We start from the raw sequence: 19062 nt of genomic DNA on the forward strand, positions 1-19062 counted from the left end.
ACTCGAGCAAGGAGAGAGAGAGAAAGAGAGAGTTTATAAAAGTAAATAAATTAGTAAATTCAATAAATATTTTTTAACTTAATAACATAAAAATGAGAAAGAAACAAAGATCAAGGATAATAATTTACTTAATATTGTCATAAATAAATGAATAATTATCCAAGCTACCCCACCCGTTGAAAACCCTAAATATTCGACATGAAGCGGTAAGAAAGAGAAGGAAATAATTAAATAATCTTGTAAAATTAAATCAACAAAATCTTTTAACTTATTAAAATAAGTATATAATTAGGCAACAAAATAAGAGAGAATAGTTAGTTGTTTATTAATGGTATCATTGTAAATAGTTACATATTTATTAAAAAGAGATTACTAGAAAATGAGAGAAAAAGAAAGAATAAAAATTTCCACTAAACAATCCGAGCTTTATATGATGGCCGGGCACTGGCTCAAAATCTAGGCCTGATGGTTGGCCCGAGCTTAGACATGGGCATGAATTAGTTCTATTGATATAAAGGCAAAGCCCGGCCTGAACGTGGCCCGACCAATAAAAAAGGTTTAATCCGAACCGATACCTATCCAATTGAGAGCTCTAAATATTTATTAGGCTCGGGGGGGGAGAGATAGAGAGAGAGAGAGAGAGAGAGAGAGAAATAAATTACTAGTTAGTAAATTAAATAAATAGAAATCTATGAATAACAATATACTTAATTTAGTAAAATAAATAAATCAATAACTTATATTAATGAAATAAGTTAATATTCTTTTATTATTGGGAATTGATTGAATCAAATAAATAAAATTTTAAGGATAATTATTATATTTATTAAAATAAAGAAATTATTAATTTGGTTTAGTAAAATAAATAAACAAAATTTCATTTATTATTGGGACAGAATAGGTATAGCCTATCCTACACCTCACCAAACATATTGATTGCCCTAAATATAAGCTCTCGAGAGAGAGAAAAATATTTTTTTAGGATAATATTTGATTAATTTATTAATTAAAGAATACAGTAAATTAAGTATATTTCTATGGATAATAATTTACTTAATTTTGTAAATAGATAAATCAATAATTAACTTTAATAAAATAATAAATATTGGTGCACGACTAGTCCAAGCAATCCAAAACCAAACCCGAACCATTAACAACCGTATTAATAAATTGTCAAGAAAATGAGAGAGTAATAAAGAATAATAATTTCATGGTTGGGTTGGACTCAAGATCAAGGTCTGATGGTTGGGTCGGGCTCAAACTTAGTCTTGAAAATATTCTATTGATATAAAGATGAAGCCCAGCTACCCAACCCGTAAATAGGACTAATCCCAACTTGTTAATAAATTATTGCTTTTGAATAAATTAGTAAATTAAATAAATAGAAATCTATGGATAATAGTTTACTTAATTTTGTCAAATAAATAAATAATTAATTAAATTTAATAAAATAAATAAATAACCAAGCTACCCCACAAATTGAAAACCCTAAATATTAAACACGAAGCGGTAAGAAAGTTAGTTGTTTATTAATAACACCATTATAAATAGTTACATGTTCAACAACAAATATGAAAGAGATATTAGAGAAACAAAGAATAAAAATTTCCTTTTCACAATCCGAGGTTTATATGATGGTCGAGCATAGACTTGGGCTTGAATAAGTTCTGTTGAAATAAAGGCAAAGCCCAACCCAAACATGGCCTAACCAAACAAAAGGTTTAATCCCAACCAATACCAATCATATTGATGCCCTAAATATTAGGCTCGCGCAAGAGAGAGAGAGAGAGAGAGAGAGAGAGAAATAACTTATTAATTAAATAAATTATTAATTTCTTGAACAACATAGTAAATTAAATAAATAAAAATCTATGGATAATATTTTACTTAATTTTGTAAAATAAAAAAATCAATAATATAATTTAATAAAATAACTAAATATTCAATTATTATTGCATCTCGGGTGGGTTGAATCAAATAAATAAAAATTTATACATAATAGTTTATCTAATGTATTAAAATATATAAATTAATAATTTAGTTTAGTAAAATAAATAAATTAAATTTGATTTATTATTAGGACGGGAGAAGTACAAGCTATCCCACACCTGACTAAACATATTGATTGCCCTAACTATAGGCTCTGGGAGAGAGAAAAATAATTTGTTGGGAAATTAATTAATTAATTAATCAAAGAATTCAATAAATTAAGTAATTAGAAATCTATGGATAATACTTTTGTCACGCAAGAGGCCACGAACGCGGGGTCACTTATTATTGGTGCAAGATTGGTCCAAGAAATCCAAAAGCAAACCCGAACCATTGACAAACATAAATATTGGTCACAGGTTGAATTAAATAAATAAATAATTATGGAGAATAATTTATTTATTATTGGGATAAGACATGTAAAGCCTATCCGACACGAGATCTAATCCATTGATAGCCATAAAAAAAGGGAGAGAGAAATAATTTGTTCGTAAATTAAATCATTAGTTTAGTTAAGTAAATAAATAAAACCTATGGATAATAATTTACTTAGTCAAGAAAATAAGATAGAATAGTTAGCGGTTTACTAATGGCATCATTGTAAATAGTTACACGTTCAGCAACAAATATGAAAGAAAAATTACTAGAAAATGAGAGAGAAACAAAGAATAAAAATTTCCTTATCACAATACGAGCTTTATATGATGGTCGGGCACAGGCTAAAAAATCTAGTCTTGATGGTTGGCCCGGGCTTAGACTTGGGCTTGAATAAGTTCTGTTGATATAAAGGCAAATCCCGGCCCAAACGGGACCCGACCAATGGAAATGTTTAATCCCAATCGATACCTATTCTATTGATAGCCCCACATAATGTAAAATAACATTTATACATTATACACAAAATGTGTAAGTTTAAATATATGCGGGTCGGGCCAGGCTTGAAGTATTAAGCCCAAGCCCGACCCTAAAATTTGCGGGCCTGATGTGGGCCCAAGCCCAGGCCGGGCCTGAACACAAAACCCAGGCCCAAGCCTAGAATTTTCGGGCCGCGCCGGGCTAAAATGATCACCCCTACTTGACAACCCTAAATATCTAACTCGAGCAAGGAGAGAGAGAGAGTTTATAAACGTAAATAAATTAGTAAATTCAATAAATATTTTTTAACTTAATAACATAAAAATGAGAAAGAAACAAAGATCATGGATAATAATTTACTTAATATTGTCATAAATAAATGAATAATTATCCAAGCTACCCCACCCATTGAAAACCCTAAATATTCGACATGAAGCGGTAAGAAAGAGAAGGAAATAATTAAATAATCTAGTAAAATTAAATCAACAAAATCTTTTAAATTATTAAAATAAGTATATAATTAGGCAACAAAATAAGAGAGAATAGTTAGTTGTTTATTAATGGTATCATTGTAAATAGTTACATGTTTATTAAAAAGAGATTACTAGAAAATGAGAGAAAAAGAAAGAATAAAAATTTCCTTTAAACAATCCGAGCTTTATATGATGGCCGGGCAGTGGCTCAAAATCTAGGCCTGATGGTTGGCCCGAGCTTAGACATGGGCATGAATTAGTTCTATTGATATAAAGGCAAAGCCCGGCCTGAACGTGGCCCGACCAATAAAAAAGGTTTAATCCGAACCGATACCTATCCAATTGAGAGCTCTAAATATTAGGCTCGGGGGGGGGGAGAGAAAAGAGAGAGAGAAATAAATTACTAGTTGGTAAATTAAAAAAATAGAAATCTATGAATAACAATATACTTAATTTAGTAAAATAAATAAATCAATAACTTATATTAATGAAAGAAGTTAATATTCTTTTATTATTGGGAATTGATTGAATCAAATAAATAAAAATTTAAGGATAACTATTATATTTATTAAAATAAAGAAATTATTAATTTGGTTTAGTAAAATAAATAAATAAAATTTCATTTATTATTGGGACATAATAGGTATAGCCTATCCTACACCTCACCAAACATATTGATTGCCCTAAATATAAGCTCTCGGGAGAGAGAAAAATATTTTTTTAGGATAATATTTGATTAATTTATTAATTAAAGAATACAATAAATTAAGTATATTTCTATGGATAATAATTTACTTAATTTTGTAAATAGATAAATCAATAATTAACTTTAATAAAATAAATAAATATTGGTGCAAGACTAGTCCAAGCAATCCAAAACCAAACCCGAACCATTAACAACCGTATTAATAAATTGTCAAGAAAATGAGAGAGTAATAAAGAATAATAATTTCATGGTTGGGTTGGACTCAAGATCTAGGTCTGATGGTTGGGTCGGGCTCAAACTTAGTCTTGAAAATATTCTATTGATATAAAGATAAAGCCCAGCTACCCAACCCGTAAATAGGATTAATCCCAACTTGTTAATAAATTATTGATTTTGAATAAATTAGTAAATTAAATAAATAGAAATCTATGGATAATAGTTTACTTAATTTTGTCAAATAATTAAATGAATAATTTAATTTAATAAAATAAATAAATAACCAAGCTACCCCACTAATTGAAAACCCTAAATATTAAACACAAAGCGGTAAGAAAGTTAGTTGTTTATTAATGGCACCATTATAAATAGTTACATGTTCAACAACAAATATGAAAGAGAGATTAGAGAAACAAAGAATAAAAATTTCCTTTTCACAATCCGAGGTTTATATGATGGTCGGGCACAGACTTGGGCTTGAATAAGTTCTGTTGAAATAAAGGCAAAGCCCGACCCGAACATGGCCCAACCAAAGAAAAGGTTTAATGCCAACCGATACCAATCCTATTGATGCCCAAAATATTAGGCTCGCACAAGAGAGAGAGAGAGAGAGAGAAATAACTTATTAATTAAATAAATTATTAATTTCTTGAACAACAAAGTAAATTAAATAAATAAAAATCTATGGATAATATTTTACTTAATTTTGTAAAATAAAAAAATCAATAATATAATTTAATAAAATAACTAAATATTCAATTATTATTGCGTCTCGGGTGGGTTGAATCAAATAAATAAAAATTTATACATAATAGTTTATCTAATGTATTAAAATATATAAATTAATAATTTAGTTTAGTAAAATAAATAAATTAAATTTGATTTATTATTGGGATGGGACAAGTACATGCTATCCCACACCTGACTAAACATATTGATTGCCCTAAATATAGGCTCTGGGAGAGAGAAAAATAATTTGTTGGGAAATTAATTAATTAATTAATCAAAGAATTCAGTAAATTAAGTAATTAGAAATCTATGGATAATACTTTTGTCACGCAAGAAGCCGCGAACGCGGGGTCACTTATTATTGGTGTAAGATTGGTCCAAGAAATCCAAAAGCAAACCCGAACCATTGACAAACATAAATATTGGTCACAGGTTGAATTAAATAAATAAAAAATTATGGGGAATAATTTATTTATTATTGGGATAAGACATGTAAAGCCTATCCGACACGAGATCTAATCCATTGATAGACTTAAAAAAAGGAAGAGAGAAATAATTTGTTCATAAATTATATCATTAGTTTAGTTAAGTAAATAAATAAAAACTATGGATAATAATTTACTTAGGCAAGAAAATAAGACAGAATAGTTAGCGCTTTATTAATGGCATCATTGTAAATAGTTACATGTTCAACAACAAATATGAAAGAAAAATTACTAGAAAATGAGAGAGAAACAAAGAATAAATTTTTCCTTATCACAATACGAGCTTTATATGATGGTCGGGCACAGGCTAAAAAATCTAGTCTTGATGGTTGGCCCGGGCTTAGACTTGGGCTTGAATAAGTTCTGTTGTTATAAAGGCAAAGCCCGGACCAAACGGGACCCGACCAACGGAAATGTTTAATCCCAACCGATACCTATTCTATTGATAGCCCCACATAATGTAAAATAATATGTATACATTATACACAAAATGTGTAAGTTTAAATATATGAGGTTCGGGCCAGGCTTGAAGTATTAAGCCCCAGCCCGATCCTAAAATTTGCAGGCCTGATGTGGGCCCAAGCCCGGGACGGGCCTGAACACAAAACCCAGGCCCAAGCCTTGAATTTTTGGGCCGCGCCGGGCTAAAATGATCACCCATACTTGACAACCCTAAATATCTAACTCGAGCGAGGAGAGAGAGAGAGAGAGAGAGAGAGAGAGAGAGAGAGAGAGTTTATAAACGTAAATAAATTAGTAAATTCAATAAATATTTTTAACTTAATAACATAAAAATGAGAAAGAAAAAAAGATCATGGATAATAATTTACTTAATATTGTCATAAATAAATGAATAATTATCCAAGCTACCCCACCCATTGAAAACCTTAAACATTCGACATGAAGCAGTAAGAAAAAGAAGGAAATAATTAAATAATCTAGTAAATTATATCAACAAAATCTTTTAACTTATTAAAATAAGTATATAATTAGAAAACAAAATAAGAGAGAATAGTTAGTTGTTTATTAATGGTATCATTGCAAATAGTTACATGTTTATTAAAAAGAGACTATTAGAAAATGAGAGAGAAAGAAAGAATAAAAATTTCCTTTCCGCAATCCGAGCTTTATATGATGGTCGGGCACTGGCTCAAAATCTAGGCCTGATGGTTGGCCCGAGCTTAGACATGGGCATGAATTAATTCTATTTATATAAAGGCAAAGCCCGGCCTGAACGTGGCCTGACCAATAAAAAAGGTTTAATCCAAACCGATACCTATCCAATTGAGAGATCTAAATATTTATTAGGCTCGGGGGGGGGGGGAGAGATAGAGAGAGAGAGAGAGAGAGAGAAATAAATTACTAGTTAGTAAATTAAATAAATAGAAATCTATGAATAACAATATACTTAATTTAGTAAAATAAATAAATCAATAACTTATATTAATGAAAGAAGTTAATATTCTTTTATTATTGGGAATTGATTGAATCAAATAAATAAAAATTTAAGGATAATTATTATATTTATTAAAATAAAGAAATTATTAATTTGGTTTAGTAAAATAAATAAATAAAATTTCATTTATTATTGGGACAGAATAGGTATAGCCTATCCTACACCTCACCAAACATATTGATTGCCCTATATATAAGCTCTCGGGAGAGAGAAAAATATTTTTTTAGGATAATATTTGATTAATTTATTAATTAAAGAATACAGTAAATTAAGTATATTTCTATGGATAATAATTTACTTAATTTTGTAAATAGATAAATCAATAATTAACTTTAATAAAATAAATAAATATTGGTGCAAGACTAGTCCAAGCAATCCAAAACCAAACCCGGACCATTAACAACCGTATAAATAAATTGTCAAGAAAATTAGAGAGTAATAAAGAATAATAATTTTATGGTTGGGCTGGACTCAAGATCTAGGTCTGATGGTTGGGTCGGGCTCAAACTTAGTCTTGAAAATATTCTATTGATATAAAGATAAAGCCCAGCTACCCAACCCGTATATAGGATTAATCCCAACTTGTTAATAAATTATTGATTTTGAATAAATTAGTAAATTAAATAAATAGAAATCTATGGACAATAGTTTACTTAATTTTGTCAAATAAATAAATGAAAATTTAATTGAATAAAATAACTAAATAACCAAGCTACCCCACTAATTGAAAACCCTAAATATTAGACACGGTGTTGTTTATTAATGGCACCATTATAAATAGTTACATGTTAACCAACAAATATGAAAGAGAGATTAGAGAAACAAAGAATAAAAATTTCCTTTTCACAATCCGAGGTTTATATGATGGTCGGGCATAGACTTGGGCTTGAATAAGTTCTGTTGATATAAAGGCAAAGCCCGACCCGAACATGGCCCAACCAAAGAAAAGGTTTAATCCCAACCGATACCAATCCTATTGATGCCCTAAATATTAGGCTCGCGCAAGAAAGAGAGAGAGAGAGAGAGAAATAACTTATTAACTAAATAAATTATTAATTTCTTGAACAACATAGTAAATTAAAAAAATAAAAATCTATGGATAATATTTTACTTAATTTTGTAAAATAAACAAATCAATAATATAATTTAATAAAATAACTAAGTATTCATTTATTATTGCATCTCGGGTGGGTTGAATCAAATAAATAAAATTTTATACATAATAGTTTATCTAATGTATTAAAATATATAAATTAATAATTTAGTTTAGTAAAATAAATAAATTAAATTTGATTTATTATTGGGACGGGACAAGTACATACTATCCCACACCTGACTAAACATATTGATTGCCCTAAATATAGGCTCTGGGAGAGAGAAAAATAATTTGTTAGGAAATTAATTAATCAAAGAATTCAGTAAATTAAGTAATTAGAAATCTATGGATAATACTTTTGTCACGCAAGAGGCCATGAACGCGGGGTCACTTATTATTGGTGCAAGATTGGTCCAAGAAATCCAAAAGCAAACCCGAACCACTGACAAACATAAATATTGGTCACAAGTTGAATTAAATAAATAAAAAATTATGGAGAATAATTTATTTATTATTGGGATAAGACATGTAAAGCCTATCCGACACGAGATCTAATCCATTGATAGCCTTAAAAAAAGGGAGAGAGAAATAATTTGTTCATAAATTAAATCATTAGTTTACTTAAGTAAATAAATAATTTACTTAGGCAAGAAAATAAGACAGAATAGTTAGCGGTTTATTAATGGCATCATTGTAAATAGTTACATGTTCAGCAACAAATATGAAAGAAAAATTACTAGAAAATTAGAGAGAAACAAAGAATAAATTTTTCCTTATCACAATACGAGCTTTATATGATGGTCAGGCACAAGCTAAAAAATCTAGTCTTGATGGTTGGCCCGGGCTTAGACTTGGGCTTGAATTAGTTCAGTTGATATAATGGCCCGGCCCAAATGGGACCCAACCAATGGAAATGTTTAATCCCAACCGATACCTATTCTATTGATAGCCCTACATAATGTAAAATAACATGTATACATTATACACAAAATGCGTAAGTTTAAATATATGAGGGTCGGGCCAGGCTTGAAGTATTAAACCTAAGCCCGACCCTAAAATTTGCGGGCCTGATGTGGGGCCAAGCCCGGGCCGGGCCTAAACACAAAACCCAGGCCCAAGCCTAGAATTTTCGGGCCGCGCCGGGCTAAAATGATCACCCCTACTTGACAACCCTAAATATCTAACTCGAGCAAGGAGAGAGAGAGAGAGAGAGAGAGTTTATAAAAGTAAATAAATTAGTAAATTCAATAAATATTTTTTAACTTAATGACATAAAAATGAGAAAGAAACAAAGATCATGGGTAATAATTTACTTAATTTTGTCATAAATAAATGAATAATTATCCAAGCTACCCCACCCGTTGAAAACCCTAAATATTCGACATGAAGCGGTAAGAAAGAGAAGGAAATAATTAAATAATCTAGTAAATTAAATCAACAAAATCTTTTAACTTATTAAAATAAGTATATAATTAGGCAACAAAATAAGAGAGAATAGTTAGTTGTTTATTAATGGTATCATTGTAAATAGTTACATGTTTATTAAAAAGAGATTACTAAAAATGAGAGAAAGAAAGAATAAAAATTTCCTTTTCGCAATCCGAGCTTTATATGATGGCCGGGCACAGGCTCAAATTCTAGGCCTGATGGTTGGCCCGAGCTTAGACTTGGGCATGAATTAGTTCTATTGATATAAAGGCAAAGCCCAGCGTGAACGTGGCCCGACCAATAAAAAAGGTTTAATCCGAACCGATACCTATCCAATTGAGAGATCTAAATATTAGGCTTGGGGGAGAGAGAGAGAGAGAGAGAGAGAGAGAGAAAGAGAGAAAAATAATTTGTTAGGATAATAATTTATTAATTAATTAATAAAAAATTAAGTAAATTAAGTAAATAGAAATCTATGGATAATAATCTAATTAATTTTGTAAATAGATAAATCATAAAATAAATAAATAAATAATCACTTATTATTGGTGCAAGACTAGTCCAAGCAATCCAGAACCAAACCTCAACCATTAACAACCGTAAATATTGATCATAGCTTGAATTAAATAAATAATAATTTATGGAGTGTAATTTATTTAATCTATTAAAACAAATAAATGAATAATTTAAGAAATAAATTTTCAGTTATTATTGGGATAAGATATGTACAGCCTATCTGACACCAAAATTAATCCATTTTATAAAGAGAGAGAGAAAGACAAAATAATTTGTTCATAATTTAAATCATTAATTGGTTGAATAATTTAGTTAAGTAAATACATAAAATCAATGGATAATAATTTACTAAATTTTGGTAAAATAAATAAATACCCGAGCTATCTAGATCTAAACCCAACCCATTGACAACCCTATATCTAACTCGAAGAGGGAGAGGTAGAGAGAGAGAAATAATTTGTTAATAAAGTAACAAATTTCCTTTTCACAATCCGAGCTTTTTATGATGGTCGAGCACGAGCTCAAAATCTAGGCCTGATGGTTGGCCTGGGCTTAGACTTGGGCTTGAATTAGTTCTATTGATATAAAGGCAAAGCCCGGCCCGTACGTGGCCCGACCAATGAAAAGATTTAATCCCAACTGTTACCTATCCAATTGATAGCTCTAAATATTAGGTTGGGGGAGAGAGAGAGAGAAATAAATTATGTTTAATTACTTTAATAAATTAGTAAATTAAATAAATAGAAATCTATGGATAACAATTTACTTAATTTTGTAAAATAAATAATAACTAATATTAATGAAAGAAGTAAATATTCATTTATTATTGGGACAGAACACGTATAGCCTATCCCACACATGACCATACATATTGATTGCCCAGAATAGAGGCTCTTATGAGAGAGAAAAATAATTTGTATTAATTAATTAATTAATTAAAGACTTCAGTAAATTAAGTAAAAAGAAATCTATGGATAATTAACTTTAATAAAATAAATAAATAAATATTCACTTATTATTGGTGCAAGACTGGTCCAGGCATTCCACAACCAACCCATTGACAACCCTAAATATCTAACTCGAAGAGGGAGAGGAAGAGAGAGAAATAATTTGTCAATAAAAGTAATAATTTAGTAAATTCAATAAATATTTTTTAACTTAAAAACATATATATATATATATATATAAATAATTAAGAGACAAAATAAATAAATACCTAAGCTACCCCACCCATTGAAAACCCTAAATATTGGACACATTAGTAAGAAAGAGAGGGAAAACATAAAAGTACAAAACAGAACCTGCCCACAAACGGACAGGCCTGAGGGACTCCCATTACAAGCACCAGATTGACTGAGTTCTCAATAGAAGACTTACATTTGCGTCTCTAAATTCCAGAGTGAATATTCCCTTACTTCTATTTACTTAAGTTTGTAAAATTAATAAATCAATAATTTAATTTAATAAAAGAAATAAATATTCATTTATTATTGGGAAAATCAAATAAATAAAAGTTTTTGAATAATTTAATAAATAAATATCCAAGGTATCTATGAATTATATGACGTCCATGTAATTAGTTATTACAAAACTATTCATTAAGAAAATCATCCACCGAGTACTCACATTTATAGGAAAAATACACCACATTGTATATGAATCGGCATCAAAATTCACATTTGAAACTAAATCTATTTATGGGCCGGGCTCGGGCTTGGCTTTTGACAAAATTCTAAAGGGCCTGACCCAAAACCGGAGCCTGAGATAGTATCAGTTGGGTCTGAAGCCCGGCCTGTGAACAGGTCTACTTGCAACAGATTGGGTACCCATATTATCAACACTAAAAGCATTTTCGGGGTCTTCAAATAGGCTAACATCCAAGCTGAGCATGAAATTCTATGATTGAATAAAGTTGAGGGCAAGGGATGAGCAAGCATGTATTATTGGAATCATAATATATGGTTCGATGGCAGCTATTATCTCTCAGAACCAGCATTGGGCTCAATTTTTAACACAGAAAGAGAGTAATTTTGGTCAGAAACCACTTTGAAAGTAATTATTTAAAAAAAACAGATAAGCTCTAAAATAGAGACAAAAATAACAAGCTAACTCACCTAGAGAGAGAGAGAGAGATTGCACGATTGAGGGAGGTTAGGCTAATGGTTCCCTTGTATGATGGTAAGAAAGAGAAGGAAATAATTAAATAATCTAGTAAATTAAATCAACAAAATCTTTTAACTTATTAATGGTATTATTTGTTACATGTTTATTAAAAAGAGATTACTAGAAAATGAGAGAGAAACTCCTTTTCGCAATCCAAGCTTTATATGATGGTTGGGCACAAGCTCAAAAAGGGACATTTTTATATTTTTTAATGATATTTTTGACTTTAGAACATATATTAACTCACATTTCCTTTTCGATCGTTTCAATTGTTATTACGATTCATTTATTGATATAAAAGCAAATCCCGGCCTGAACGTGGCCCGACCAATAAAAAAGGTTTAATCCCAACCGATACCTATCCAATTGAGAGCTCTAAATATTAGGCTCGGGGGGGGGAGAGAGAGAGAGAGAGAATATAAATAATTAGGAGAGAAAATGAGAGAAAAAAGAATTTCCTCATGGATAATAATTTAATTAATTTTGTCAAATAAATAAGAAAACCCTAAATATTAGACACAAAGCGGTAATAATTTGTTAGGATAATAATTGATTAATTAATTAATTAAAGAATACAGTAAATTAAGTAAATAGAAATCTATGTATAATAATTTACTTAATTTTGTAAATAGATAAATCAATCAATAATTAACTTTAATAAAATAAATAAATAAATATTCACTTATTATTGGTGCAAGACTAGTCCAAGCAATCCAGAACCAAACCCGAACCATTGACAACCGTAAATATTGGTCAAGCTTAAATAATAATTTATGGAGAGTAATTTATTTAATCTATTAAAACAAATAAATAAAAAAAATAAAATTTCAGTTATTATTGGGAGAAATAATTTGTTCATAATCCATTTTATAAAGAGAGAGAGAAAGAGAAATAATTTGTTCATAATTTAAATCATTAATTAGTTGAATAATTTAGTTAAATAAATAAATAAAATCTATGGATAATAATTTACTAACTATCTAGATTTAAACCCAACCCATTGACAACCCTAAATATCTAACTCGAAGAGGGAGAGGGAGAGAGAGAGAGAGAAATAATGTCAATAAAAGTAATAATTTAGTAAATTCAATAAATATTTTTTAACTTAATAGCATAAATATATAAATAATTAGGAAAGAAAAATAGAAAAAAAGAATTTCCTCATGGATAATTTAATTAATTTTGTCAAATAAATAAATGAATAATTTAATTTAATATAAATAAATATCCAAACTACCCCACCCATTGAAAACCCTAAATATTAGACACAAAGCGATAAAAAAGAGAGAAATAATTAAATAATCTAGTAAATCAAATCAACAAAATCTTTTAACTTATTAAAATAAGTATAAGACAGAATAGTTAGTGGTTTATTAATGGCATCATTGTAAATAGTTACATGTTCAACAACAAATAAGAAAGAGAGATTACTAGAAAATGAGAGAGAAACAAAGAATAAAAATTTCCTTATCGCAATACAAGCTTTATATGATGGTGGGGCACAAGCTCAAAATCTAGGCTTGATGCTTGGCCCTGGCTTAGACTTGGGCTTGAATAAGTGTTGTTGATATAAAGGCAAACCCGGCCCGAACGGGGCCCGACCAATGGAAAGGTTTAATCCCAATCGATACCTATCCTATTGATAGCCCTAAATATTAGGCTCGGGGAAGAGAGAGAGAGAGAGAAATAACAATTTACTTAATTTTGTAAAATAAATAAATCAATAACTTATATTACCATTGACAACCGCAAATATTGGTCATAGGTTGATTAAATAAATAAACATTTATGGAGAATAATGTATTTAAGCCATTAAAACAAATAAATGAATAATTTAATTTAATAAAATAAAGAACTAAAATTTTAGATATTATTGGGACACAACCTATCGACACTAGAACTAATTTGAAAAATTAATAAATCAATAATTTAATTTAATAAAAGAAATAAATATTCATTTATTATTGGGAAAATCAAATAAATAAAAGTTTTTGAATAATTTAATAAATAAATATCCAAGCTGAGCATGAAATTCTATGATTGAATAAAGTTAAGGGCAAGGGATCAGGTTGCAAGACCCAACCATGAGTAAGCATGTATTAATGGAATCATAATATGGTTCGATAGCAGCTATTATCTAATTAAATAAATAGTATAATTTAGTGAATACAATTACATTAATGCCCTTAGTAAGGTGGCCAGCACTAAAATCAATAATAAAAGAACTAAATTAATCACAAGCATATTGGGATCACTGATGTCCTTACTGAAGTCTCATAACTAAGAACTACTAATCACAAGCATAAAACATAATCAGGACTAAATTAAAAAGGAAGAAAACTATAGCCTGTTCGGCCCGTTGGAGTAGAATTAAGCCTATGCCCTTAAATTAGGATCACTGATTTTGCATTTTAATTGAATAGGATTCAGTAGTTTTGTTTGGCTCTAGTAGCTCTAGCCAAGTTAAACTGAATGGTCCTAGGAGTGACTCAAAATGAGGACAAGAGTGGAGAGGGGATTAGCTTTACAAGATGTGTCAAATATCCCAACTAGCAAGTCATTTTAAACTGAGAAAAGGTAGGGTTAACTCAGAAAGGAATGACTAAACAGAAAAGGGTGAATGACTAAACTGAATGGTCCTAGGAGTGACTTAAAATGAGGGCAAGAGTGGAGAGGGGAAGCTTTACAAGATGTGTTAAATATCCCAACTAGCAAGTCATTTAAAATAGAGAAAAGGTTGGGTTAACTCAAAAAAGTTCTTAAGTGATTTCTTCAGCTGACATATTCTTTCTACTACATACCTCCTACCAGGATATTCAAATGATTCTTTGCATACAAGCTTCCTATGCACCTGAATAGCATCCTCCATGAAAGTCTGAAACCACCCCATAGCTTCTTCTCCAATCAAAAACACCTTCGCCATGTTGGCTTCCTATGCACCTGAATAGCATCCTCCATGAAAGTCTGAAACCACCCCATAGCTTCTTCTCCAATCAAAAACACCTTCGCCATGTTGGCTTCCCTACTTTCAAACAGAACAATCCTTAGAGGTCTTCTTTGAACCTCATTCTTCTGAAATTTCCTTTCATCCATAACTCCACCTCCCCTCCCTTGTTTATATTTTTTTTATAAATAACAATTCAATATTTTATATTTCTATAAATTTATTATATGTGTATGCGCTAAAAAGCATTTAACTTTTGAAATGCATTTAAAATTTTCTTTATTTAAACATGATAAAGTGGATTTTGGATCAGATCAAAATCAGACCCAATTACAAACCTACATATCACTAAATATATTCTTGTTTGCCAATGTATTTCTACACATATTATTTTTCTCATGCAACCAACCAATCATCTTTTCATAATTGTCACTCCTTCATCTTCTAAAGTTAGAACTATGTTAAGGTTATAGAAATGCATAGAACAATAAATTAATTCAGAACTTTCGATACCTAAATTACTAATATAATACAACAAATTGGAGGTTTTTTCAAAGATGAAGGAAAAGTTCTGGCTTTGTTTTCGAGGCCAATTGGTACAGGTGACTCACTTAGAGTTGATACTGCAAGGAATGCAGAAGCCAAAAGAGCAAAATATTAGAAGATTAATTGTTGAAGATGACTCTAAGTTCGTTTCTAATTGGCTACAAAAAGGACTTATGTAAATCAAAAAATTGATATTTATATTTAAGTGGCTGACCCATAATATGGAAGTGAGAAGTGCTAACTCTTTTGCTGCAGTACTTGCTAAACGGGGGGCAGTAAGGGGAAACTACTTTTGGTCTTTATTGTATGTTTGTGTGCTTTTATTGAGGAAAAATAAGAGAGCTTTTCCCTCCCCTCTTCTCTTGTATCTACATTAAATCTATAAATAAAATGCTACTATTATTTATCACAAAAATATAATACAACAAATTTAGAATATTACTCATGACTGAAACAATTAGACCCAAAAAAATAGGCTTTATTGCACTATCGTATAGTACCCTTTGACAATTGTACTTGCATTGGTGTTTTGTTAAATACCATATTGTATCCCCATTTCCTATATCAATATCCCTCTACCAACATCATAGCATATGGAAGCCATTAATAAAGTTTATCTAGTGACTCAAGGAGGTTGACATGGGTGAATGACTAAATATAACCAAAGTAAGACACAATGGACAGGAATAATTTGAAAGTGCAAGGTTAAAGAAGATTGGCTCAATTAAATGGTCCAGAAATATTGAGTCCTTATCAGTTACTTTCCACGGTCATGATCTCATAGTGGATTCTGAACTGGAGCTCAACTATGGAAGGCGCTATGGCTTGCTTGGATTGAATGGATGTGGGAAATCTACTCTCCTTGCAGCAATAGGGTGCAGGGAGCTTCCTATTCCAGACCACATGGATATCTATCACCTCACCAGGGAAATTGAAGCTTCTGACATGTCTTCCCTTCAGGCTGTAATAAGCTGTGATGAGGAAAGGCTGAGATTGGAGAAAGAAGCTGAAACCCTTGCAGCAGAGGATGGTGGTGGAGGAGATACTCTGGAACGCATTTATGAGCGTTTGGAAGCATTAGATGCATCAACTGCAGAGAAACGTGCTGCAGAGATCTTATATGGTCTTGGTTTTAACAAGAAGATGCAAGAAAAGAAAACTCGGGATTTCTCTGGTGGTTGGAGAATGAGGATTGCATTAGCACGAGCCTTGTTCATGAACCCAACCATTTTGTTGCTTGATGAACCTACAAACCATCTTGATCTAGAAGCCTGTGTCTGGTTGGAGGAGACACTGAAGAAATTTGACCGTATCCTAGTTGTGGTGTCACACTCCCAGGATTTCTTGAACGGTGTCTGCACAAACATTATCCACATGCAGAACAAGAAGCTGAAGCTCTATACTGGTAACTACGACCAATACGTTCAAACACGTGCAGAACTTGAAGAGAACCAGATGAAACAATACAAGTGGGAGCAGGAACAGATTGCATCAATGAAAGAGTACATTGCACGGTTTGGACATGGTTCTGCAAAGCTGGCACGTCAAGCACAGAGCAAAGAGGGTCTGACAGAGAAGGTGGTGAGGGACAAGGTGTTGGTTTTCCGTTTTACCGATGTTGGAAAGCTTCCACCACCAGTACTTCAGTTTGTGGAGGTCACATTTGGATACACACCTGATAATCTTATTTACAAGAACCTTGACTTTGGGGTGGACCTAGACTCAGCAGGGAAGAGCACACTGCTGAAGCTGATGACAGGGGATCTAGTTCCTCTTGATGGAATGGTCCGGCACCACAACCACCTTAGAACTGCACAGTTCCATCAGCACTTGGCTGAGAAACTTGATCTGGAGATGTCTGCACTCCAGTTCATGATAAAGGAATATCCTGGAAATGAGGAAGAGAGAATGAGAGCAGCAATTGGGAAGTTTGGGCTGACAGGCAAAGCACAGGTAATGCCAATGAAGAACCTGTCCGATGGACAAAGGAGACGAGTGATATTTGCGTGGTTGGCATGGAGACAACCACACATGATGGTACTGGTGAGCCATGACTTCAGGCTCATCAACCAGATAAGCTGAAGAGATATGGGTATGTGAGAACCAGACTGTAACCCGGTGGGAGGGTGACATTATGGATTTCAAGCAGCATCTGAGAAGCAAGGCGGGTTTGTCTGATTGAGGTGTGACGCAGGTAAGGACCGAGTCATTGAGGATCTATTTTATTCATATAGTTTCCACAACTTTTTTATCATTACATGCTCCTTTTTTTGTCGAAGTGGGGATGATGACGACGATATCAAGAGGGCGGAACAATAAGTTGAGGCCAGAGATGGGGCGGGTATTATTACAGAGCCTAACCCTGGAGGTCCAATTTTCTCTGCTAGATTAGCAGAAGATTGATGATGTCTTTTTATATATTTGTTTGGTTAATTAATTAGATAGATGGAGATGGTTGTATAACACTACCTTTCAAAAGATACTATTTGAGTGGAAAAAAAAGAGATTGTAGGTTTTACATGCTTGAAAATGTTTTATATGTTTGCTTTTATTTTTAAATTTTCATTTTGAATACACTTTATATGTTATGTTTATGTATTTTAATTTTAGATAATAGACTTTTTAAATCATTTATTTTAAACTAAAATCCTCTTTACTAGATTGGGTTGACTTGAACCTGGGGCCTACGAGGCCAAATGGCTTAACAAAGATGACTCAACAAGATGAAACTGGTTTAACGAGGTATGGACAAGTGTAGACAAGATTAGCTGTACATGACCCATGACCTAAATGGATTGTAAATGATGGCTCAAACAGGTTTTGAACTAGACCAATCTTAGGTTAAATTAGGGGATAAGGTGACTATAGGATCACTCAACAAGGTCAAAATATGCCAAGTTTGGGTTGAACAAATGAAGGAGGTTGGGAGTGTGACTAGATCGGGTCAAGACCCAACTAGGCCTGGGGAAATCAATAGATGACTCTACAAATACGATCTAGGTTTAAGCTTAGACTAGACGAGGAATACTCAACTATGGGTACACTAGAGACTAGAGGACATGGTATGACTATATGAATACTAATAAAGATAACGAATGATCCTTCAAACACTGAACAGGAATTGCATTTTTCCTAGGTTCAAAAGACTATTCCTTTGCAAGTCACATGGTGAGGACTGTAACCATCTACTAATTTCCTGTTCATTTACTGCAGAGTTATGGGAGTGGCTCTTCTCATTGTTTGGGTGCAGGTTGGTCAGGCCAGCGGATGCAAGCTTGATTTTTTATCCGGTTTTCCTTCCTTGGCAATACAGAAGAGGAAGAATTATGTGGAGGTGTGCAAGAGTAGTGCTGCTCTAGTCCGTGTGGGAAGAAAGGAATACTAGAACTTTCCAAGAGAATGAGAGAAACTTAGAAGAGATGAAGGAATGCATTCTAAATAGGGTGATCTTATGGCTAAA

General features: G+C 31.6%; 1 pseudogene across 1 annotated transcript; it reads left to right on the forward strand.

Annotated features, from left to right (window-relative positions):
* Window positions 1-15613: 15613 nt before the first annotated feature.
* Window positions 15614-17799, forward strand: LOC148800522 (ABC transporter F family member 1 pseudogene; annotated as a pseudogene). Its single transcript, XR_016085656.1, has 2 exons — window positions 15614-15744; window positions 16301-17799. The product of XR_016085656.1 is annotated as an ABC transporter F family member 1 pseudogene (transcript).
* The last annotated feature ends 1263 nt before the right edge of the window (window positions 17800-19062 follow it).

The sequence above is a fragment of the Nelumbo nucifera genome, chromosome 4, assembly GCF_055504915.1.
Source record: "Nelumbo nucifera cultivar China Antique chromosome 4, China Antique-T2T, whole genome shotgun sequence".
NCBI lineage: Eukaryota > Viridiplantae > Streptophyta > Magnoliopsida > Proteales > Nelumbonaceae > Nelumbo > Nelumbo nucifera.